The sequence below is a fragment of the Protopterus annectens genome, chromosome 1.part1 (genome assembly GCF_019279795.1).
Source record: "Protopterus annectens isolate FY-2018-M chromosome 1.part1, PAN1.0, whole genome shotgun sequence".
Classification (NCBI taxonomy): domain Eukaryota; kingdom Metazoa; phylum Chordata; order Ceratodontiformes; family Protopteridae; genus Protopterus; species Protopterus annectens.
In genome coordinates, this window is record NC_056726.1 from 1,848,228,585 (window position 1) to 1,848,256,150 (window position 27,566).

Here is a 27,566-nt window from a genome sequence, read left to right on the forward strand (position 1 = left end):
TCAAAGATTGTGAGATTTGTTCAGTATTGCTCCTTGGGTGTTGACCCATTACCCCAACCTTACACCTTTTACCATAGGCAGTCATCCACCCTCTAATTCATATTTTAACAGTAAAAAAATAAAATTAACTCATGCCCATGACACCTTGCATAATTTCTCCCTGCCTACATGTTTTAATATTACAAGAGAAAAAAGTAATTGAACAACACATAAACCATTTACTAACTGAATGAAATATGTTTTAAAGCTATAAAAACAAATTGAATAAACTTTCATCGGCAGATAGACACTTTGGCATCATAGATTCATACCCTAACATATCCCTTGCCTCTGGGACAAACTTCCACTACATGTCAAGTAGAGTAGCACCCTTGCCACCTTCAAGTTAAACATTTCCAACAATCCAACAATTGGAATGTCCACAGAGGTTCCTCACTAAAAGAATATAGGGAGTAAGCAGAATGTCCTATGCAGACTGCCCTATCCCTGTATACTGTCTCCTACAGGGTTTTGAGAGATCTCTATGCCTGGCATACAGGGCACTGTCAAACTCCACTCTGATGGACCTCCTGCTCAGCCAAAAAACAAACAGCACCAGAATTACTTGTTCTAAAGCCTTAAACCTTGCCTGTGGTAAATAGGTCTTACTGGAGAGATAGGTATATATCCCAGAGAATACCGCATTTATGGACTAGGCTCCCCATCCATGTGGAGCAGAGTTCCTCCCTAAACCAATTCAAGTGCAACTTGGACAATTGGATGAGAAACCGGAAATTCATCCCTGGTTTGGCACCTATGTCTCTAATGGACACAGGTAACCTGTAAATGGTTAATCTCCCAACCCCCTGCTCACACTTAACAAGGGTATCAGAATTTGTCAGAGATTTGGGATGCATGGCTAGGCTTAAAAAGGCCCTAAACCTAAGTAATTGGATGGGCAGCCACAAAATCTCTCCTGGTCTATCTTGTCTTGCCCTCCTTGAGGCTAAAAGGAAATTTTGAATAGGGTATTTTGGTAGGCTTGAAATGGTCTGCAGACTGATTGCCTATAAACTAAGTTTCAAATCCACCCTTTATGACAGAGGATGATCTAGTCATCCATTGAAGCAATACCCCAACATTTGCTTCAAGTCGGTCAAAATGTTATGCATCAGTAACTACTTGTTATGCAGTAGCAGCATGTGCTCTCCCTCTGCGTTAATGTAAGCATTAATACAATATACAAGCATTACAACACCATAAAATACCTTCAGTTTCTCCATCAACAGTCTGACAATCAGGGAAATGGTCACTTTTCTACAATTATAGTATGCCAGATATTTTTGTTTCCTTCAAAAAAAAAATTTAGTCATCCAGTCATTTGATTATTTAAGGTAGAGCATGCAGTTACATGTGCTGCCTTTGGTGTGTTGCCATTCTGCTCTTAATGATTGTGAATAAATCCAGTGATTTCTTAGGAGAAATGGTGATTAGACACACTCCATTGGGCTGCCTTACATTGCCTGGATCATCACCAAAACTGAAGAAGACTGTTGTAACTTAAAAAACACTTCCGCCAGAGATTGAAAAGTGGCTTCTCCTCCTGGAATAAACACCTTCAATGTGACTGGATAAATAAATCCATGGCTCCATTTATTTAACCAAGCCACTTTCATAGCAGGTCTGAACTCATTTCTCCTCTGCCTGGTTTCCCAGGAAAAGTCTGGCTCTGCATACACCCTTTTTCCCCTTCCATCAGAACTTTCCCTGGTATCCAAAGTTTACTTAATATTGCTTTATTAATGGAACAGCTGAACAAATGAATCATTATTGGGTGAGGTTAACAGTTACTCATTGTCTTTGGGACAGGTATCTTGTGATCCTTTCCAATAATAATAATAATCTCTTGTTGGGATATGGCAATCCATTCAGACAAGAATGTTAAGACTAAGTGCACACAGGTTTTCCTTTCCAAATTTTCCGGTACCTCAGTCAGTCCTATGTTGCTTCTGTGCTGGGTTGAATCACCATGTGGAGTGCTCTCAGAAGTCTTGACTACCCTGTTTTTCTCCCATAGTGCTTTTGGGACAACTAAAGTGACTGCGCAAATCTTTTACTTCTTCCCTGTTGATTGATCCCAAAATACAGCCCAAAGCATGACCTAATCGTTACTTTTTTAACAATATTATAAGTCAAGGGTACCCGGAGGATATCACTGGAAATCATATATATATATATATATATATATATATATATAGAGAGAGAGAGAGAGAGAGAGAGAGTTCCCCTTCATAATCTCTCTGGAACCATGAAGGTGAAAATTCAGAATACCAAAAGTGCATAAGCACGAATTCAAATATCTTGAATCCGAGCTTATGCATTTCCGGTATGGTACATGAAGTGTTTGGGTGTGATGGCATCTGGAATTGAAGGTGAGTGAGTGTACGTGTGTGTTTTTGTACATTGTATGTGTGGGTAAGGGTAGGGAGGTGTAAGTATGAGTGTGAGTGTTGGATGTGTTGGTGTTTGTGGATGTGTGATGTGTGTGTGTGTGTGTGTGTGTGTGTGTGTGTGTGTGTGTGTGTGTGTGTGTGTGTGTGTGTGTGTGTGTGTGTGTGTGTGTGTGTGTGTGTGTGTGTGTGTGTGAGCGTAGAACGCCATGGTGTGATTTTTTTTTTTTTTTCGTTATGTGTGATCTTGGAGTTGGTATATATAAGTAGTGGGGGGGTGAGGGGCTTGCCCCCCTGCTTACATGTGATTTTTTTTTTTTTTTCGTTATGTGTGATCTTGGAGTTGGTATATATAAGTAGTGGGGGGTGAGGGGCTTGCCCCCCTGCTTACATGTAGTGTAGGGTTGTGTGGTTTGTGTGCTGTGGGTAAGAATGGTGTGTGTGTTGTGTGGTGTATGGTGTATGCATGTTCGTGATTGTGTAAGTCATGATTGTGGGTTTCGGGATTGTGAATGGTTCGGCTTTATAGTTTTGAAATACTGAAATTCGAGATTTCTGTATTTAGATTATGAAGTGGAACTAAATATATATATATATATATATATATATATATATTTGTTTACAGATATGATACAAAACTGCATTCTCAGAATGTTAACTCAAGCAAAATGTGTCTGGCTAGGACCCCTGCATTTGTTGAGAGGTATGAAATTCTACTCAGGCTAGGTGTAAAAGAAAGCACAAAAAACTATGAAGACAAAGGAAGATCACCAGTTTAGTCCTAGTCCACACCACCACAAAAATAGAATAGGGAACCAGTGTTCCTGAACCGTCTCCTCCGTACACTCTTCAGTGAAAAATCAGCACGAAAACATAGTATGCTGAAGCAAAACTTCTTTAATGAACACAAGATAAAACCAAGCGCTTTCGCCTGAGAATCCCAGGCTTCTTCACCTTGAAAAAGCCTGGGATTCTCAGGCGAAAGCGCTTGGTTTTATCTTGTGTTCATTAAAGAAGTTTTGCTTCAGCATACTACGTTTTCGTGCTGATTTTTCACTGAAGAGTGTACGGAGGAGACGGTTCAGGAACACTGGTTCCCTATTCTATTTTTGTGGTGGTGTGGACTAGGACTAAACTGGTGATCTTCCTTTGTCTTCATAGGTGTAAAAGACTTCATGTTTGGTAACTTCTTGTATATATACTTTCATTTGTTTGTAGTGGTTTATATGTTAATGCTTGTCAATTACTTTAAGAAATTTCAGGATCAGGGTATGTGTTATAGATATGTCAGATAATATGCAAAGCCTCTCACTTGCCCTTAAATGTCTTATGTTAGTTGTGATCTTTCTTATTTGATTTGCATGATTTGTTTTGTTTTTTTAGTACTGTGTACCCATATTGCAATGTTGCATTCATGTCTTCTTTTCCCATTGACGGATCCTTCATTCATCTTCCAGTACTTACGTTAGTCCCTTTAGGATAGTAGAGCAGCTGGATGCTATTCCAGCAAATAACTGGCATAAGCTTGGAACTAGTCCTGGATGGGATGTCAGTCCGTACATGGTGTATACACACACACACATATACACATACATCCATGCACAGTTTGGAGTATTATCCTCTCTCTGACAATCTGTCTTGGAAGTGTGCTGTAAATGAGGACCTGGCAGAAATGTGAGGACAGAAGGATGTCAGGCAAATTCTGCACAGAAGGCTCCCTGGCTTGTGGCATAAAGAAATAGAGCCTCAAGTATGTCCCAGATGGCATAAGTTGGACTAGCAGCCCAGTCACTAGAATAGCTAGGCAGGGAAGTATGGGAGTGAGTGGCTGGTGCCAACTTGCCCATCTTGGGAGAGGCAGTGGTGGTTCTAGTTAGCCAATCAGCACCATACAAATGGAACCTCACATTACAGTGAAAGGACTGGAAATAGAGATATTGGTGTGGTGATACAAAGCTGATGATAGTAGCCTTTGCAGCTTGTGAGTAGAGGCATATGCAAGCAAAAGAAGGGGGACAGAATACCCATGATGTTGTGGGTGTTCATGTGATCCACAAGGGGTGGAGTTATTGCCGTAATAAAAATCATATAATTGCTAGCCTTCCATAGCTTCCTTCACTTAACTGCCACCTCTGTACTTGGGATTCTCAGTACAGGGGAACAAATGGGTTATTGCACAGTGAGGAAGGCTTGATGGTCAGTACAGGGGAACAGATGGGTTAGGGCACAGTGAGGAAGGCTTGATGGTCAGTACAGGGGAACAGATGGGTTAGGGCACAGTGTGGAAGGCTTGATGGTCAGTACAGGGGAACAGATGGGTTAGGGCACAGTGAGGAAGGCTTGATGGTCAAGAGATATGGAGATAAAAAAAAACAGGATATTTCTCTCTACAGATGTTTTCTTTTTAAAAACAAAAAAAAAACCTAACTTTTCATTAAGTTTTAAAATATCTTTTTGCTAGTTTGTCTCATGGTTTAAAGAAACTGTCAGTTGATTCATGCTGATAGTTAACCAATCTGAGTATTACTTGGTAACACAGTGGTTAGCATTGCTGTCTCATAGTGCCTAGCTATATGGGTTATATCCTGCAAGGATGTAACAGCTGGCCATCTTCCAAGGCTTCAGGGAACCATCTACATTTTCAAACCATCTGTTAGCTCAAGCTGAGCTGACGAAAATGGCAGGTTTGGGCACCAAGCCCTTCAGACCTTTCATGCCAGCAGAGAGAGGGGGTCTGAGCCCTGAAAGGGCAATGCTAGGAAAAAAAATAAGCATTCATACCCCGGCAGACAGAACATATGAAAAGAACAAAGGGGGTGTAAGAAGGAAGCAGTTACTGCAGCAGTGATCATTCAAACATCTTCTATTATGTTAAGTTCAACTTACACAACGGAACTGTGCTCATCACAATGATCAGTGATGCAGTAGCCTTAGCTATATTGGTTGATTACCCTAGCTTACAACATTTGGGAGGTGGAAGGGGAAGGGTCTAGGAGCCCCTGGATAATTTTCCTAGCAATGTCTGATCTAGACATAGAGAAGTAATCAAGCTTCTAATGCACTGTGAACATAGGTATAGAGGATCAAGTTGCTGCTTCTAGAATATTTCTAGAATCAGACTGTTTCCAGAAAGCCATAGATGAAGCTAAGGCCCTGGTAGAGTGGACTGTGACCCCATCTGGAATAGTTTTGCTATGGTGAGTATAACAAAAGGTAATAGCCTGAGACAACCATTTGGAAATAATCCATTTTGATGCAGGTTGTTCCTTCTTCTTACCTTCACAAGAAATGAACAACTGATCTGAAAATCTGAAAGATCTAATTCTGTCAAAATAGTACCTAAGTTGTCTGTGGATGTCCAAGATATGGAGTATCCTTTCTCCCATATTTTTGGGTTCAGGAAAGAAAATTAAAAGATGGATAGTTTGGTTTAAAGTAAATTCTGATGCTACCTTAGACATAAAAGAATGATTAGTTTTCAAAGAAACTCTTTCTCTGTGGAAAATGAGATAGGCTTGACTCACCATAAGACCTTGTAATTCATATATTCTTCTTGCAAAGGTCAGAGGATTCAGTAAAAGAGTTTTCCATGTGAAGAACCTCAAGTCAGCCAGATTATCTGATTGATTTAAGCAGACCAAGTGTTGTCATCTGTAACACAAAATAAAGATCCCAAGCAGGGGCCATCAGTTTTCTTGCAGGCCTCTTATGCAAAACCCCTTTCAAAAACATTTTGCCATGAGAATACATTGAAAGATGATCCATGGGCAGACATGCTGAAATGGCCAATAAATGATTCTTGCTGGAGGAGTAAGAAAGGCCATAGGATAGTAACGCACACAAATATTGTAAAACCAGACAACAACTAGCACTGAGTGGGTGCTGGTTATGTTGTCACCAGCTAGAAAAGCTTTTGCCATTTTCTATTATATGATTTTTCTAGCAGCAGGCTTTCTTACCTCCATTATTGCCTGCTACACATCCTCAGTAAACAGGGGCCTAAATGGAATCAAGACCCTATCTTCCAGGCAGTCAGTCATTTAAGATTGGTTGGGGTTCGGGTGCATCAAACACCCCTGATCCTGTTGAGTAAATTCATTCTATGAGGAAGTTTGTGGTAACTGCCCCTGGCCATTTCCGAAAGAAGGGAGATCCACTATTTTCTGGGCCAGGAGGGGATCACCACAGTGATTTTCAGGAATTCCTTCTGAATCTTCAGAAGTACCCTGGATATCAGTGAAAAGGTGAAAAAGCATAGTGTAACATTCCTGTCCAAGGAAAGGAAAAGACATTTGTCTTCCAGGCTTTCTTGTATGGAGTCCTGGGGAAGAATCCTGCCAGCTGATTGTTCAAAGAGGAGTCAAATATGTCTATTTCAGGAACTCTCCACAGATTAATCAAATCTTGGAAGACCTCCATTCTAGTTCCCTTCATGAGCATCTGCCATTGTCAGCTTTTTGCTCCGACAGAATGTAGGATCCCAGTAGAGTGAGATTCTGCCATGAAGTTATATCCTAAGCTAACATGGCTAGTCTGCAAAAGGGGTAAGCCTGGTTCCTCCTTGCTTGCTGATGCACCACATGATTGCGATATTGTCTGTAACAACTTTAAGAGGTCCAGGGAACTAAAAATTATTAAGTGAGTTGAGCGCCTTGATCAGGGAAAGAATTTCTTTAATAGCTATGTTTTTGTATCCCTCCTTGGTGTCCCACACACCTTGAACCTTTATACCTCCTGACAATGCTCCCCAAGCAAAATCCAGGATGTCTGAGGTGACTAACGGCTTTGGAGCAGAGAGGTAGGGAGGGAGAAGGGGAGACCTAGGTTTAGGGAAATTTTCTGTCTGCACTAAGTGCCTTCTGTTTTGACAAACCCCAGCACCGTTTTTTTTTAAAGATGAAAGATGATGATGCTGGGCCAAAACAGACTTCAGAAACCATTGTATCTTTCTCATATGGCGTCTTGTCAGGGGTATCATAAGAATCATAAATGCCATAAGATCCAAAATCATAAAGTATTCCACTACAGTAACCGAAGTCTGAGTGAAAAATCTTAGAAACAAATTTAAATATAGATCTGTTTAGCTGACACCACAGGAAAATAATCTTGTGTGAAACAGTCAAAAATGTCTTTTGAATGTTTACTTGGAATCCCAGCTTGTGTAAGACATCTCTCACCCAAGTGAGAGAATACTGACACTTTGAAAAAGACTCTGCAAAGATAAGCAAGTTGTCTAAATATGAAAAAATATGGATACCTTGTTGCCTGCAATATGCTATAAATGGAGCTAGACAATTTGTGAACACGGTGCGATGGATAGTATAAAGGGTAAGACAGAGAACTGATAATGTGATCTAAATACACAAAACATTAAGAAACACCTGAAGTCTGGATGAGTACGGATGTGATGATAAACATCTTTTAAATTTAGTGATGTCAGGAAAATTAAATGAGGAAGAAGAGGTAACAGGTTTTAATGTGACAGCATTTTGAACTTTGGAACTGTCACAAAAAAAAGTTTAGGAAAGAAAGATCCATAACTGGTTTCCAAGCATCTTCTTTCTTCTGTATTAAAAACATCCTTGAATAAAAGTCTTTCACTACCTGTTAAAGGGGAACTGCTTCTATCACTCCCTGGAATGGCACATGATGAAGGTCAGGTGGAAATATGAGTCTGGTCTGGTGTGTGAGGGGATTACCCCTTGGAAAAGAGGAATTTTCTCTCACTGTCATCTGCAACCTTGATGAATAATCTTCTGAATACATTTATCTGAAACTATCTGTTGCCAAAGAGAAAAGGGGAGATTCAGTCTTTCTGGAAGGAAAAAGGGACTGCCAGGTTGGGAGGAGGGAACAAGATCCCTTAAATAATCAATCTGACTTGTTGGACTGTCTTTGGTTTTGGGTGGATCCTGAATTATTTTCAGAATCCCCTGCCACTTCTTAAATTGCTGTTTACCTATATTTTGGTGAGACAGGTTAGAAAATTCCTAAGGAAATTTGGAAACGGAGGGCTGAAAAATCTTTGAAATTTCCTGTATCAACTTACCCTTTCATAACACCTTTTGATAACCTCCGCAGCAGAGGTACCAAAAATGAAAGCTCTATCCAAAGGAGCAGTTAGAAAAATCTCATTGTTCACATCATCTCAGAGGTTCTGAGAATGCAGACAGGTAAACTTCCTCAAAACAGTACCAATGGCCATAGCCCTGGAAGAAGTATCAACTGTACACATACTCCCCAGGCTTCCATTGAAAATGGGCTCTGTCCCAGTCAGACTTTCCTGGTAAACAAATGTTAAATGAGTAAAAATAAAATAAAATCCTACTGTTTTGACAAAGATGGCAGCATTATTGATAGGTATGGGGGAAAAGTGTACACTTCTGTAACTTTCATTTTCAGAATTTTGAATTGCCAGATTCTTACGTTAAAGTTTATTCTGACTCATTGTGAACATATGTTTTGTCTGCAGTTTCTTTTTGTGAGGAAAATCTGCTTTAAATAATTTAGTTGATTCCATTTCACACTCCAGTCAAGAATAAACCAGAGAACCTCTTGTTGTGAGGCGAAAAAGCTAACCGCTGCACCACTGCGCTGCCCAAGAATTAACCAAATTTTTAACAGCTGTAGGATTAACTAAACCTATAGCTGCTAGGTCCAGTTTAGGATGAGTGTGTAAAAACTTAAAAGACTGAGGTACAGTATGCATTCTATCTGCCGTTTTAGAGGCAGTAGGCTATCAGAAACATTTTTGTCAGCAATGCACACATCCTACAGATCTGGCAGGCACACATCCTACAGATCTGACAGAACAGGTTCTGGGAATTTCTATTGTGGCAGCTCATGGTATTTTCTGTGAGACCGAGAAACCTCAGTGTTTTCCCACTTAAAACTCTGGCACATTCTGAAAATAGTCTCAGAAAAAGATAACCTTCACAGGAAGAATCAGAACGTGAACTCTCCTGGGCCTGAATCACAAAACTGAGGGGAAAACCCTGTATCTGTCCCTTCTTCCTTTGAAGATTCAGAATTTTGAATTCCTTTAGGAAAAAAAAGTTTGTTTTACCAGAAACCATCTTCAAAGAAGGATCAATAGCTTGAATTAAACCCTGTGCCAAACCCAGTAAGCTACTCCTGTCCAAGGAAATTTCAGTAGGAGTAGATACATGTTTAGTTTTCTGTTTCTTTTGACAGGAAAATGGGGTGAACAGTGTTACTAATGATAGCAGCAGCTTCCCAGGGATGTGCACAACATTCTGACCAAACAAGGAAGTATTCCATGTTCCCTCTCCCAGAATTGACAAGAGTGGCCCTCTCTTGCCCAATGAAGGGATCCCAACAGTTGCAGAGGACAAAGGACACCTTTGGTCCATAGTGGCTGTAACCCAGCGGGATCCAGGGTAAAACATGAATGGTCTGAGGAACAAGCAATGGCCACAGCAGAATCACCCACCTGTGGCTGAGACAAATTAATAGCGTGTTAAGGTGACAAATGCTGTTTGCTTAACTTTTTCTTTTTGTGGCTGGAAGAAGGACTGACTATGGGACCAGTAGTTTGTTCCATGGTCAAGTTGAAAATAATTCCTCTTTCCCAGGGAAAACAAGCAGTAAGAGCCATTAAAAATGTAAAGTCTTTAAAAGTCACTTTTTCACACAAAAAATACAGTAAAAATCACATTACATACTTTGTCTGCCCCAAAAAGTAAAATAAACATATTTTTACACAGAAAATTATTTTTTTAGTTACTTTAAACAATGTTTTAACTTGCAGGAAAAAAAAAGTCTTCCGCTTAAAAGTACATTTAAGTCTTATGATAGTCTTGTGATAGTCAATTAAAACACAGGCTTTTGGATTAAAAATAACTTTCCTAAACTAGAAGGTACTAAAAACAAACATTTTTTTTTTTAATTTTGAAAGTATTTCTCTAAAGGGAACTTAGCAGACCTGCGATGGAACAGCACACGTTGACTGTCAACCCTCAAAAGCCTGCAGAGAAGTGGTGTCTTCAAAGGCAGGAAAACTCTGAAAGACTTTTTGGTCAGCTCAGCTGAAGCTGACTGATGTTTTGAGCACATGGATGGCTCCATGAAGCTTTGGAAGCTGGCTGGCTGTTTTATCCTTGGCAAGATATAACCCATATAGCGAAGGATACTGTAGCAGTGACTGATATGATAAACATCCATTGCTATTGATTAGTTGAAGAAATCATTGTTTGATGGTCAACATATCCATAGGATATCTACTCAAAATATCTGGATACATTTCACTGACTTAGTTGTGTTAATAAAGCAGATTACAAACATATGTCCATAAATGCACTATTTTCTGAACAAATTAATTATAAAACATCTGTAAATAGCAGTTTAACAACAGGCATGTTTCTTTTCATAAATTGCAGTGTATTTATCTTGTTGAATGCATCCGAGATTATCCAAGTGCAACTAACTCTGGGCAAGACTGCAATCCAAATTGTAGCTTGCTGCAGATCCCCCACCATGCCCCAGGATTCCCACTCCTCATTTCTTGATACACTGGAAAATATTAGAGTACAAACAAACACTCTAATAATGGGTGATTTCAACTACCCCACCATTAACTGGGAAAACTACTCATGTACCAACTCTTTTGCTCAACGTTTTCTGGAATTCATAAATTCCAATGCCTTGGATCAACTTATCTACACCCCCACCAGGGGCAGCAATATCCTAGACCTGGTCATTACCAACATGGGCAACCAGTGTTCCACACCAGAGGTCAATTCCTCGGTGGTCAGATCCGACCACAAGCTAATCACTCTAGACATCCACATCCCGCCCCCACCCCCATTAGGGAAACCACTGTAAAAAATTTCTCCAAAGCCAACTTCACAATTCTTAAGACAGAAGTGGCAAACTTCGTGACACCCATGCAGACGGACAACAGAGGTACAACTGCTGAATCCTACACAAATGCACTTTATAAGCACTTACACAAGTGCATGGATTGTGCAATTCCTAAGAGAACCAAGATGCTATCCTCCAAAAAAAGTAAGCCAATCTGCTGGTCCCCTGCCATAAACAAACTCTACAACAGAAGAAAGAAACTATTGCAAAAAAGAGTAAAATCCCATGATTGGAGGAACTCCCTGGTCAACCTCAGTAAGAAGCTGAGATCCCTCATAAAATCCTAGAAAGCTAGTTACAAAAACAAAATCACGACTGATTCTAAAGACAACCGCAAAGCATTCTATATTTATGTCAAGAATCTCAATGGCAACACTCAGATCTGCTCTGAGATACAGCACAATGGCACTAAATATACACAGCCAACTGATATTGCCAACATCCTGGCAGATAGGTTCAGTGCTAATTTTACCCCCCTCCCACCCCCTAAAGGGCCCATCTCTATACCGGAAGAATGCAAAGTTCCTGTACTCACGGCTGCACAGGTAAAAACCACACTCTTCAAAGCCAAGAACGCAGCATCCATGAGACCTGACAACATCCCAGGCTGCGTTCTACATGAACTACAGAACGAACTGGCACCCCACCTAATTACCATGTTCAATCATAGCCTCACCTCAAGCTTTATGCCCACTGAATGGTGCACAGTGACGGTTATCCCACTCCACAAAGGGGGAGCCAGCACGGACAACGGGAACTACCACCCCATTAACCTGATGAGCCTGGTCTGCAAGGCTATGGAACGCATCATCATGGGACTTATAAACAATGACAATGGTAATCTCTAAACTCTAAACCCCACCCAGTTCAGGTTTGTAAAAGGCAGATCATGTCTCCTAAACCTGATTGACTTCTTAGAAGTGGTCACTAAAGCCGAAGATGAGGGTAAAGTGGTTCACAGAGCGTATCTAGATCTCGCCAATGCTTCCAACACCATCCCCCACTCTGAAATTATAGATAAACTCACTAAACTAGGTATAAATCCCTATGTCACAAGATGGGTTGCCAACTGGCTCACTGACAGACCCCACACTGTGAAAGTAGCAGACTCCAAATCCGACTTCAGACCAGTGACAAGTGGAGTACCACAGGGTTCAGTCCTGGGTCATCTCCTATTTGGTATCTACTTCTCTGAAGTACAGGCTAACACATAAGGTCTTTGGCTAATGAAGGTCACAGATGACTGCAAACTGGGAGCCATAACTGAAACTCCTAACGATGTGGACATCCTACAAAAGGGCCTCACTGAGACAGATGCCTGGTGTCAAAGCCATGGCCTCAAGCTCAATGCCAAAAAATGCATTGTCATCCCTTTTGGTAAAAACTCTGCACCCATGAACTACCACATAGGCGGTAGTCTACTTAACACTGAAATTGTATACAATACAATAAAAAAAAAATATGCATAATTTGAAAGTGGTCCTATTCATAGGTTCATAGTTTCATAGGTAGGTACTAGACTATTAGCCCTGGGGCCTATATAAGCCTAGCAAATTGTAATAAGAGACCTTAGGACACAGGTGGACAGTAGCCTCTCCTTTGAAAATCACATCGCCACAGTAGTCAGGAAATCCTTCTACATGGCACACCTCATCACAAAAGGTTTCTCATCCAGTAAAAAGAGGTAATTGTTCCCCTCTACTCATCACTCATTAGACCCATTATAGAATACAGTGCCCCTTTTGGTATGGACCTCACAAGACATCTACAACAACTGGAAAGGCTACAGAAATACCTCACAAAGAGGATTACTGGCCTCAAACAGATGCCCTACGCAGACCGTCTCAAAAAAACTCCAGCTTTACTCCGTTGCATATCGCCTACTCAGAGGCGATCTCTGCCTAACATGCAAAGCTATGTCAAACCCAGAGCTGTTGGACATGCTACACGCTCTAGGGACCTAAACCTTGTCATCACAATAAACAGAACATGCTGGAGGGATAGATTCCTGTCCCAGGGACTTCCCATACTCTGGAACAAACTACCTATCTATATCAAACAAAGCTCCTCATTAGCACTCTTCAAGAAAAATCTTGATGATTGGATGGGAGATAGGAAATTCACCCCAGGCATCACTTCTGTGGCTCTGCTCGACAGCGGCACAGGAAAATAATTTTCTTGGGTGGTGAAAGCCAGGGTATCTTTTTTGCTAGGCTTATATAGGCCCCAGGGCTAATAGCCTAGTACCTACCTATGAAACTATGAACCTATGAATTGGACCACTTTCAAACTATGCATATATTTTTTTATTCATTTATTTATTTTTACTGCACTTGCTAATTGTTAAAGCCAAATGCTGTCTTTTGTTTCCTGTCTAGGAAAAAGAGATTTAGAGTTTGAATACAATATATGTCTGACTTTGTGTGTGTGTGTGTGTGGGGGGGGGGGGGGGTTATTAATGGAACATCTACACATTTCAAATGAAAACTCATTTTCCATACTATATTGTCCAGCTGTAGGTCAGCATTTTTTATGTTAGGAAATTCTTCTCTTTGGAGAAAACGTGGAGAAAACATGGACCCCTGTAAGCATCACAGAAGTTTTTTTTTTATCATTTGCAGATTAGGTCTAAGGCTTTTAATATGGTTATACAACTGACTGTTGAAAGGCTAATATTCTGTACTGATGCACAAAATGCAAATAATTTCTGAACTAACACTTAATAATCTTATTAAAACTGTTACAAGTATTCAGAGGAGACTTGTTAGAATTATAGTATAATATATCTTATATATTGCTAGCATTTTTTCTTTTATCATACTCTCAATTATTTTAATTATAATTTTCCATAATAAACAATTTAGTGCATGCTTGTTTTCTATTAGTAGCATCTTTCTATGCTGGCATGTAATTTTAAATCATTTCTGTGAAGTGGTCATACCACATAGTACACATTTCCCTAAAATTCTTCCTTTAAAATACAGTTTACAAACTATTTTTTTTCTAACTACATTATTGTTTGTATTTTTGTGTTTTAAGTCTGCTTTATAATAAGCAGTCATAGTGATGCAGAGAAATAACTCCTACCTGTGATGCATCTCTTCCAGGTTCAGTTAGAAGCCTGCAAACACAAAGGCCATCTTTGAAAGAAGGGAAGTTGTTATAGCTGCTGGCCAGCTTTTGTCTTGGTGGGTAGTAGGTGTGGGTTTTTGAACAGCCTACCAGGCCTAAAGTGGAGGTTAGTAGTAGGCAATTAGTACTGTTCCTCTCAACTTCTTTACTCAGTAATGCTGGACAAGTGCTCAACATTACGGACAGCGTTTCAAATATTCCTCTAATTCATTTAAAAGTGTAATAGAACAACACATTTTGCATCAAAATGCATTTTCTGAGCAATAGCAAGTATGAAACTCAAATTTCTGGCATTACTGACTGACTGTATAAACTCTGTGATTTACCAGAAAATAAAAAACATTATAGGGATCAGGGCAAAACTATGAGGCAAAATCAGAGATATTATACAATATCAGGGACAGTTGAGAGGTATGCTAAGTAAGAGTTAGAGGTGCAGGTGGAAATTGACAGCAGAAGTTTGATCATGGAATGAAGTATGTGCTCCTCACTTTGATAACATTGTGTATCATGTATATAAAAAAGGATAGATTTCTGGAGAAATTTATTGAAATCTCAAAAATTCAGTGGTAGGAACTTGGAAAGACTTTGCATATTATACCCCAAGGTTGAATAACTAAGCTAGACTTGACAGAAATTATATTTCACAGGAACACATAGGTTTAATTGAAAGTTTTGCCATAACCATTTCAGATCATACAGAAAATTATGTTAATAAAGTAGCAGAAAGTAGTCTAAGAACTAAACCAGCATAATAATGGAGAAGAGATTTTGCCAATAAAGATGACTGCAATTAGGGGTACAGAGAATAAGAGAGGGCTGGAATTTACTGGAGAAAGCTGACAAAGTAAACAAGATATTGGGAGCAAATAACTAGAGATAACTACAGATGGAAGGGTAATAGAATGGGAGGAGGCCAATAAGACATTTGGGCTGTGGGCTAGAGACTGCCTACTGTACCAGGGATTGATATCAGAGTAAAGGCAAAGAGAAAGAGGTGGGCGAATCCTAAGTGAATGTCCTGCTCTGATAGAATTTTTAATTGAATGTAGAACAGAAGCTGCTGTTAAAAAGGGATAATTAGTCAAACATATGAAATGTTGCACAATAACTATAGGAATTAATCAGAGGAAGTTAGAAAGGGTAAGGAAGAGAGATTGGATAAACAATGTACAAGAGAACAATGGGAGGACTTATGGCTCCCAAGTATGCAACAGAGTCTAGAAGACTTAGGATTTTTGCTTGGAAGTGTTTGCGTAGCTATTTTTTATACCCTAAGCAGACTTAAAGGTAGATGGTAAATGTTGGAGATGTGTAAGGGAAGGAGGAGGTAACTGGGAACATATGTTTTGGGAGTGTAATGGATTGTCAGACTTTGAAAATTCTCTACAGAGTACCCTAACAGAAATATTGGGTGAGCAAATGAGTGTAACTAAGGAAATGGTACTTTTGAGTTGGGATACACACTCTAAATTGGCTAGAGATAGTAAGTACTTGTTAAGTTTAATTCGGGTGACTTAAAGAAACAATTATTAAACAATGGAAATCAAAGTCTAAACTAACTGTATTTGAAGTAATGAATGTTGTAACAGAGACAAAAGAACTTAAAGTAGGCTCTTTAGAAAAGGCAGGATTAAGTTACATAGAAATAAAAGGAAATTGTTAGAACAATAAATGCATAATAGTATTCTGGAGAAGGAGTGTTGATCAAGGGAAGGCAAGAATTGAGTAATTTATGTAATGCTGGACTGACGATAGAGCATACGTGATATATAATGTATGTCACTGGGAACAAGTTAATATGTTTTTTCTGTTAAATATATGTTTGCGTATGTCTTAAGTGATAATTTAATAAAGGTGTTAAATACATGCAAATTCTCTCCATGTTCCTACTACTGAATTCACATCTTCTCTAGCAAATATTTTAACTGATTTCTTCAGAAATCTACCCTCTTTTGTTATATTTTCCCTACTAGGTCCACCAGATGCATCATCACTGCTGCAAATCAAGTTCCAGTCCTCACCTATAAGTAGTATTTATTGGTGAAAGCTGATTATTTCTCCCCTAATAGCAGTTTTTAGTGGAATATGAATACATGTGAATGTAATCCTACTTCCTTGCCAGTAGTCCCTTACTACCACTACTTCCTTGCCAGTAGTCCCTTACTACCACAAATGCATGGAAGATGTGAATTCAGTAGTAGGAATTAGAGAAGTGTATATATATATATATATATATATATATATATATATATATTCTACAATTAGAGCTATATATATATATATATATATATATATATATATATATATATATATATATTTTTTTTTTTTTTTTTTTTTCTACCTGGACTAGACTGAATAGAAATCATATTTCACAGGAGCATGTGCATTTAATTGAAAGCTTTGACACATATCTAATAACCATTTCAGACCATGCATGGATAAAAACAAAGATAAAAATTCAGATAAAAAATAAATCTACAATTATTATCTTTTTTTCTTTTCTATCACCTTGGACCTAGAAGAAGAAATATAACAAAAGAGGATAGATTTCTGAAGGTTGGAGATAGCTGAGGCTCAGCAACTAACAGTTAAGATAGGAGGAGATGAGATAAAATTGTGATGTATAATCAATATGCAGGAAAGTCTCCAGGAACAGATGGTATTCCTGTGGACGCTTGAAAGCTAGGTGGGAAAACCTAATAATGATCTGGAAGATTTTGTTTAACAGTATTTTAAAAGGAGGGAAATACCAACATCTTGAAAGAAAGTTGTAGTGGCTGTACTGCCTAAAGGCGGCAAAGGCCCATCAGACTCAGCTTCATATAGACCCATTTCAATTTTAAACCAATTTTAAACCATGGTTATAAAGTGTTTACGTCTATACTAGCTAAAGGAATAGTAAAGGTGTTGTCAAAGATAGATATGGATCGGTTTGGTTTTGTGGAGGGGAGGCAAACATTTGACAATTTTAATACAGCAGTGAGGGAGCATTTAACAGATAAAGCTGGGATTTTATGAGTAATGCAATGGAAGCATTTGTATTCCCTGATACAATAATAAGGTTAATTAGAAGGATATACAAAAGATCAAGAGAAGAATGAAAGAAGGAGGTTCCCCTCGAATTAGTTGTTTGAAAAGATGAACCAGGCAGGGTGTCCTCTTTGTCTTTGATATTTCTTTTATACTTAGAGCCATTGGCTAAGAAAATAAGGGACTCAGAAATTCAAGGATACAGTTGTCATGGCAGTCATGAAAAGTTGGGTTTATTTGCAGATGATATTCTTTTGTACTTGAAAAATCCATAAAAGGACATACCAGTCTTGTGGAACATTTTGTGAAAGTTTCAAGTCTTTTCAACATATAAAATAAACAAAGATAAAACAAAGGCTATAGCCGTTAATTATGTATCTACTCATGACTTGTTTCAGAAATTCCCATAGTTATGGGGACATGATAAGATGAAGTATTTAGGGGTATGGATTAAAAGACTTCTGTTATGGCAGCTAAGGATACCTGGGAAGAGACTAAACAAAATATAATACAAAAACTGTGAAACTGGAAACTCTTATTTATGGATTTGTATAGTAAGGTACATGCATTGAAAATGGCTTTTTAGTTTTATATACAAGTGAGGCATATTTTTATCAACCAGAGAAAAAGTTCTGGACAATAATTAATAAAGAGTTGAAGGAATATACCTTGGAGGAAAGAGGGCAAGAATTAAGTAGGATAAGTTAATGCTCGAGATAAAACAAGGTGGTTTAGGATTACCTGATTTGAAAGAATGTTTTAGAGCTACACAGTTAAGGTTCATATACATAACACAAGCAGAAGGTTATAACTGAAACTGGAAAGGGGTGATGATAAAGCAGGGGGGAAGTTCAAGAAATAAGGAGAGACTGGGAGTTTGGAGGCAAGTCCTTAAGGAAAATAATAGACACCATATAGAATATTGTATTCATAAAGGTGCAGAAATTATTCTAGGAACTAAGACAACATGTGAATGGAGAAAGGTGATTTTTGTCAATCAGGATGACTGTAAGTAGGTATACAGAAAATAGGCAAGAGGATGCTGGATTTTTTTCTGGAGAAAACAGGCAAAGGAACCAAGGTATTGGAAGCAAATAACTAGACAGGGGAAGGTATTAAAGTGGGATGAGGCCAAGAAGTAGTTTGGACTGCAAGTTTGAAACTGCTTTCCTTATCAGGGATTGATATCAGAGTACAGGCAACAAGAAAGAGACATGGGAACCCTAAGCAAAAGACCTACTCTGGTAGAATCACAGGAATCTGAACCTTGAAAGCATCATAGTTCTTGGGATGGCACCAACTAGAAAATATTTTCACTTATACTTACATGATTTTCTAATTGAATGTTTCTTTGTCTCCTTTATTAGTTGCTGTACATTCTCAGAGAAAAAGGTACCTAAAGGCATTAAAATTCTGTCCTCTATGCAGTTAGTTGAAGAGATGTAATAGGGGGATGTATCAAACTCCCCCTGTCCAGAGTAAGTCTATTTTGTGAGGAACCTTGTGGTAATTGTTCTTGGCCAGTTTCAAAAGAATGCAGAACCACTGTTGCCTGGCCAAAAATGGTCACCACAATTATCTTTGGAATGTCCTTCTGAATCCATCCAAGGAAAGTGTGGAAAAGCATACAGGAACATTCCCATCCATGGGAATGAAAACGCATCTGTCTTTCAAGCCTGCTTGCATTGGGTCCTGGATTGTAATTCTCTGTAGGCAAACAGATTTACTTGAGGAGTTCCCTACAGATAGACCAATTCCTGGATGACCCCCCCCCCCCAAGTTCAGCTTCCATTTGTGAGAGTCTGTCCTGGTTCTGCTTAAATTATCTTCATCAAGGTTTTGCTCTGTTGGAATATATGTTGCCTAGAGGGACAAACTGAACCAAATTGCTAGATATTAGGTTAGTCTGCAAAGGGTGTAAGATCTGGTCCCCCCTTGTTTGTTTATATGCCACATAATTGTGGCATTGTCTGTAATTACTAGCAGAGGGCCTGGACTCCAAAGTTGGTTTAGATATTTTAAGCAATTTTACTAAAATATCACTTAAAACATAGGCACATATACATTAGCAGGAAAGAAAGCAATATTAACATTTTTCCAATTACACACATTATACATTACATTACGATGAGTGTGATACTGTGTTTTATGGATCATATATACCCTAAGAATGTTAAGGGCTGTCATTTTGCTGTAGACACAACTGATATGCCAAATGATGTGCCAAAGTACAATACTTGTATGTTCAGTTTTGGAGGGGTTAACTGAAGTGCATTGAATTGGTGATCACAGTAGTGTACTTGCAGGAGCAGTAACATATTTGCACTTATTTTTCTGAAGGTCTATGCAGTCTGCTATACAGGGGGCAATAGTATGCTCAGGATGGGTGCACTGCATTTTAGGTGTAAGGCTATCACATACACTGACATATCACTTATTTCACAGGTGTATAGTACTGACAACATTAACCGGATGTAGCTGCAGTGCATGTTATAAAGGGCTGGACTTGTCTGTGTATGTTGTAGTCTGCTTGTGTGTTGTGTATGGGATCAGAAATAAGATGTGGTATGTGTAATGCAGTTGTGGCTGCTCACATGTATGTGTGGATCACCATACATAATAGTAGAGGTAGTAATGTACTTATTTTGTCTTCCTCCTTACAGGTGACCATGGGGATTGGAGTGTGTCCCACTCACATCCTGATGTCAGTGTCTCATCGGACACTGATGACGGTGGTGGCCATAGTGAGGTACAGGTAGGGTTGCTGGGGGCTGTATCTGTCCCATGGGTTGACATCCTACTTCCTTTGCCATTTTTCCCACACACAGTCAGTATGCCCACACATTCCCAGTCCCCTGCAGCCACAGATATTGGACAGAGTATGGTGGCATCGAACAGGAGAGTGTGGCATCAATGCCATCAGTGAATGTAGACACTAGCCATAGTCAGGGAGCTGGTGAGCTCCCACACAAGCTGATTGACAGGGGTGCTGGAAAGAGGACTGCTGCCCATCCACCACCTGTCACAGGTGTCACATCATGGGTCACGTGATGCATGTTTCAGTCCATCATGGAGGCACAGGCACATTCCAAATGCAACACCAGATGGATGCTCAGGATCATGGATGCATTGCTATCTGACATCTGTGACTCCCTCTACCACATTGGTGATGCTATGCATCATTTCACTGATGTAGTGGACAGATGGTGGGGTGAGAGATTGTCAGTCCTTGACCACGCATTGTCTGCTAGAACATGTGGTGGCCGTAAGTCAGCAACAACATCCGCTGAGAGTCCACCTGGCCATGCACACTCAGACTCCTGTAGTGGCAGTACCTCCAGCATGACAGAAAGGAGGGTGCTGTCCACACCATGATATGGCAGGCCAAAGGCACGTGGTTCTGAACAGTCCTGTGAGGGACATGGGCTCAGCAGACACCAGTCACCATCAGCGATTAGTACCGCATCTGACCTTGGGCATGGGTGGTGCCAGTGCCACTCCTGGCAAAGCCAGTTCCCATGTTCATGGCCGGAGATGGTAAACTGTCCATTCTGCCATGTATAGTCTACAGCTGTACAACATACCCACATGTAGGGCTAGCACATGGCTTGACTGTGTATGCGTACACACTCAAACATCCCTGTCACATGCAGGTGACCAACAGTCACACATGGCACTTCCCCATGGCCCAGCTGACCAGCAACCCTTTCTGAATTACACACTCAATGTCAAATGTTTGGCACATCCTAGATCTCTGGCACCCTCACCACACCCTGTGCATGCGATGATACCTATTCCACATCCCTGCCATCCATACCATCGATGCAGGGACATGCAAATATGTGTCTGATGCACAGGGTGACTACATCACATGACATTTTGTAGTGCAGTAGTGTTATGCCATGACTGGTGCTGTTTGCTGGTATGTGTCATGAGTACACATCAAAGTGTGTATACCTTTGTTGCATGATGTTAGATTGGCAGTACTGCTGCAGACTGACAGGTGTCTCTCAGACATTTGTATGTTTTTGTTCCAGGGGTCTGAGTGGCTATGCTTTTGAGACTTAGTGGCAATATAGCATCTCAGGATGACATGGGAGCAAAGCAGAAATATGACATCAGCAAGGTACGGCTGTATATGTGCATGGTTACCTAGGTGCATATGTGTAGAACAGTGGGTTAGGGACAATGGGAGTGGAGAGTGTAATCCTGCATGCATACCCCATGACAAGGTATGCTACCTTTGATATGTGTTCCCTGGGTGTTCTGTACCTACAAATGTAGGTGGTGGCAGATAGCATTTATGCCTAGGTAGATGTGGGCTATTTAGGGCCAGTGGTGGCAGATATTTATGCCTAGGTAGATGTGGGCTATTTAGGGGCAGCAGCTACTCACAGGGCCTTAAAATGTATAACCATTGCACACAGACAGACACGCTGCTGCAAGGGGATATATTTACACACACATGCACGGTCACTCTTATTGAGATTAGAACCCCTACCTATCTAGTAATATACACTATAGCACTAAGTGCTTATTGCAAGTGCCATGGAGCTTATCTGTTTTGAGAGTGTCTACCAGTGCTGTTAAGGAGGATGATATCAGCAGCTGTTTACAGGGAGGCCAGTGTTGCGGAGGACACTAGTCACAAGGCCATAAAATGATTGACCATTGCACAAACATTTGCCTGATGGGCATGGCTGTGCTGATGTATGGGAAATATCTACATACACACACACACCAGGTGGCTGATGAGAGATTAGAAGCACTACCTACCTACTATTACACACTATAGCTCACAGTACTAGTTGCACACGCCACCGGTTACATTTGGTGCACATGTGGCTGCAGCCACACTACTTGTGGGCTACACAAAGTGGCCTTGTGTTAGCCTGTGTGGCCTGCAGAATGAACCTATTTTATGCTGTTATTGTATCTAGTGTCATATCAGTGGGGTACCTGTTAATTCCCCTGCTATGTGTGTACAGGTACAATTATCACCATTTCTGGCCATTTGCAGTTTGCTAGATAGAGAATTGGCTGGTAACAATATTGCCCATCTAAGTCCTGTGTTGCAGCCATTGCACATTACACCACCTGCTCAGCATTGTCTGTCTGCAGTGTGAGATTCCACAGGCACAGGTTTCTGTGGTTGGGTGGATTATGTTATTATGTGGCTGTGGTCTTTTACCATCAGATAGCAGTTGTGTGTGTAGGTGCAATTAACCCCAGCATTCTGCGTGTAGATGTGGACATTCGTGCATCCCCACACACATATACACATGTGTATAAATGTGTGTGTGCTTGTGTATATGTGCCAGATACTAATAGATAAGGGTAATCATGTCTGAGGGGGATAGGGAGAGACAGATACATGAGGTATCAGACATGGGCTGAAATTAGCTAAGTGTAGGAACATGTTCAGTGTGACCATCAGTACTTACAAAGTGACTCCAGGCCAGACCTACCTGTACTCCAGTCTGAGATTTTGTGTGCTACAGTCAGTTGGCTGCTGCACCTGATTCAGCAGTCCAGCACCTCCCTGATATTATGTCCAAGGGATTCCCTGGCTGTGTTCTGAACGTAATATATGACTCATACTTAGTGACTGTACAGATTGTAATAGACTGTACAGGGTTTTGCAGCATATGTATGGTATGTTTTACATAGCATTGTGATTTTCTGGTACATCAGTGGCAAATCATTATAGACTAGCATTAGGAGCTGATGACAGACATTTGAGTTACTGTCTCCATACATACCAGGGAACCCATGCTACTGGACAAACTATTATTCTCTGCACTTTCTACATTTATCTGGCCACTACTTAACCCTTCTCCTTATATTTGGGCCTTTGTCCCACTCCTGTTCTCGGCGTTATCCATATTTTCTGGTCTAAGTGCTTGTAGGTATTCTGTAACTGGGGTACATGTTGTAACCCCACACACAGAGTTACAGTCTTCACACCTCTGACTGTACATGGTTTGCAGGATGTCCAACATTCCGCCCCATATGTCTGCTCTGCTCCTCAGGCAGTTGTGTTTTTCTGTTAATATACTACTAAATGGTGCCCACTGAATTGTTGTAAGTTCTGACACAGTTATGTGATGGCCTTTACACCCTGCTGCTACTATGACTTGTTACAACCTGCTTATACCATCCACCTTCTAGGTTAATCAAAGCATGTGTAATGTCCATAGCTGTGGCCCCCTGTCTCTCCATTGTCTCTAGCTTTGTCCAGCTTTCTTGCAGTAGTAGTTTATGACATATTGACAGTCTGTGGGACTCGTACCATAGGAATACCTCACATGCAAAATTGTAGGTGCAGCCAGCTTCAAACCATGAACACCATCAACCATGCTAGCCCACTGAGCCACACCAGCCTCCAGTGAAGTGAAGTGAAGTTTAATTCCTGATACTATCAACAGCAGATAGACATACACTTTGACCTGTGCATATTGTGGAAATAGAACATGTAGCCATGTTGTTTGGGACACGCCTGGGATGGTGTGGTTTGCTGCTATAGCCTTGCCATCATACTGTTACTGCAGTTGTATGGGAAAACTGCTGTGTTGGGAGTAGGGGATTCTAGTAGTGAGTCTGTCCTATGACCCCATGGTTTGACAGTGTCCTTGCATACTGCAGTGGGTTTTGCTACCTTGTGGCCTAATGCAAATTACAGGCACCTAGTACTGGACAAAGTACCTGTTGTCCCACATAGCTATTAGTTCTTTACAGGTAGTCTAGTTGCCCACTCTATTCCCTTGCATACATGCAACAGGTCCATACATATGCTACCATAGTCTATTACCCCATACATTTGTTGTAAAGGAGAGTGACTTACCTTGTGAATGCAGCAGTTGAGATAACAGTGCTTCAGGGCTGACTCTGTCTGATGCACACAGTACACAACCTGTACCTTACCATGTATTGGCTGTGTACTGTGTGCATCAGACAGAGTCAGCCCTGCAGCAGTTGAGATAACAGTGCTTCAGGGCTGACTCTGTCTGATGCACACAGTACACAGCCAATACATGGTAAGGTACAGGTTGTGTGGTGTGGCTGGCATCCTTTTTACTATGTATGTGAGTCAGAGTAAGGTGTCAGTTCCTAGGATGCTAGGTTGTCAGTGCATGTGTTTTGTGTTGCCTCTTTGCCAAGGCCAGGGCATACTGGACATGCCTTTGCCTACCGGGACAGCCAGAGGGGGTTCCTCCTCTGAGTCCCCCTGTGGCTGTGGGGACCTTGGCACTGGTGGGGGGGCTGTATGTCCATTCCCTGTGATGATCCTGCTGCAGCTGTTTCCACAGGATAATATTGTGTAGCATGGTACATACTTTGAACATCTGTGCACATGTGGCTGGAGAGTACTGCAGGGATCCACCAGATATACTGAGGCACTGAAACCATGACTTGAGCAGCCCAAACACACACTCTATGATGTTCCTAGTTTGTGCATGTGTCTCATTATGGCATTTTTCAGTAGGTGTTTGTGCATTTCTGATGTTTATCCTCATCCATGGTTCCAGGGCATAGCCAGCATCCTCCACTAGATGGCCATATGGGATATCACCCCTGGCAAACATCTGGTACAGCTGTGATGCATGCCAGATATGAGAGTTGGGATAACTGTCAGGGCTGCCAGCACACACATTCATGATGATGCCCTGGGCATTGCACATGACCTGGCAGTTGATGGAGTGATACCCCTTGTAGTTGACATAGACTCTAGCCTCCTCACTGGGCAGTGCTTTAATGTGTACATGAGTACAGTCTATGGCACCAGTACCTCAGGGTAGTGTGCATACTGCTGGCCCTTTCCTCAGGTGTGCGGGGTAAATAAATGTGCTGACTAGCATGTGTTTGCATGGCAGTCAGGAACTTGTGGAATACCCTGGATGCAGATGCCAGTGAGACCCCCATCATGCCTCCAGTTGTCTTTGAAAAGTACCACTAGCTAGTATCCTAAGGGCTACACATACCTTTGTTTCCACTGGCATGGGTTCCCCTCTGTTGGCTCTGGGTCTGAGTTGAGGGCAGCAGAGCTGAATGAGTTCTTGTAGTATGTCCCTGTCCACCCTGTAATGCTCTACAATCTCCAGCTCATGTAGCTCCTAGAATGTTACCCTGGGCCTGAACACTCTTCTCCTTCTCAGTCTAGGCCTGTTGTCAGCAGTAGCAGCACTGATCTCAGCCTCTAACACATACAGATGTAGCAGAGCAGCAGCAGCCTCTAGCATTCTGTCAGTTAAAATTCCCAAGTCTGTACTCCAATGGTGCAGAGTATGGGGGACAATCAGATTGTAGGGTGTATGCATACTTTATAGCGCTTTGCTGCAGATGCAGCCTGTGTGATTGGCTAATTATGATGCATTCCACCTGCCAGGTACATCATTGAGGGGTTTGAATGGGCCAGTGTAAGTGGAACAAGGGTTATCAATATTTTCTACATGACTGGCTTTCCAGACAATTTATTTATTTATTTTTTGAAACTGCCTTACCTGCTAAGCACTGCGGCTCGGGGCGCAAACCCGCAGTGCTAGCATAAACACTGCTCAGCAGTCTGGACACACCCCCAAGCATAGGCATGCTTAGCAGATCTCAAAACAGCTAAAACATGAACCCTGCAGCTAAACAAAGTTTAGCAGAACTGGGCACATCCCCCTACTTAGCTGAGAGGAGCACAGTGCAAACGGGCGCTGCTGAGCTCCAATCAGCTTAAACATATAGTGATACACCCCCTTTTGATGTCAGCTAGCTTTTCTGTGGACACCAACACAGTTCTGCTGCTACACGGATTTTATCTGTGGACACAGCACCCATTTTTACTATTCAGTAATCCCAGCTCATTTGCGTACAAATCCGTGCACACAACTTGGATACTTCACTATTCCAGGCCCTGCCTCCTTAGCAACCGCTGAACTCTACCATTGTATATACTCCATGCAGGACCCTATAATGCATTATCCTCACATATTTCTTATTTTTACTTTTTATACTTTTTAATATTTTTTTTTGCATAATGGCATGTTTGCATGCTGTGCAAACATAATATGAGTATTAAAAAAAAATATTTATTACATTAGTTTGTATGATTTTTTTGGACACACAGGGCATAGTTTTGCACATAACTGTGTCTATTATGAAGTTCCTGACCTTCTAAGTGGCCTTTTACAGCCCCTGTTCCATTTTTATTTTTTTGTACATAGATATTTTCCATGTACACTTTGGACATCAACACAGGGTCTGGAGGACTGCCTATCTGCTTGCTGGATCACTCCAGCACCCACATTTGCATGCAGTTCACATGCCTATGAGGTTATTTGCATGCCACGGACACTTCTGTGTCCTCATGCTAGTGCACACCCCTCTGCTCTGTTTACTGGATTGCACGGCAGCTTACTTCCATGTAAGCTCTGTGCCACTATGCCTACATGCAAAATCACTCCATGTAGGCTTTACTGAATTTTCCCTTAAGACTTAAATTACTACATGCACTGTTTTGGCCCTTGCTTTTTGCATTGTTATTGTCACATGTGCATTAATTGTGTGTTTCTGTATGAAATATCTGCACTTTTTGACCTTTCTTAGAGGGTTTAGTTAGAAATGCTGCTCTCTGCGCAGTGGCACATAGCTGTGATCTGTACAGACACCAATATCTTGCAGTATAATTCCCACTTGTAATCTGTGTATACTCCAATCTCTCTCAGTGTAAGTTTGCCTTAAAATACCCTTACTGTACTGACAGATTTTGTTAACTACTGGAGATCTAGTTTGTACATAGCTGAATAGTGCTCATTGAGTTTCTTGTGTGGTTGACCTATTCAATTTTTAAATTTCCCTCACTCCTCCCTAGTAGATCAATAGCCATAGACATGCACTTCTTTACTCTCTCTGTGGCCAGTCTGGTTGAGATGGTTATTGTCAGACATTGTAGTAATTGCCTCATGTACACTGATAGCACATTTATTCTTATTTATTTATTTATTTATTGCATTTGTTTATCGGGAAAGTTCACTGGGCCTAAGAGAGCCCATTTTCGGTGGAGGCCTGGAGAGATAAGCTCCAACAAGAGCATAGATGCAGAAA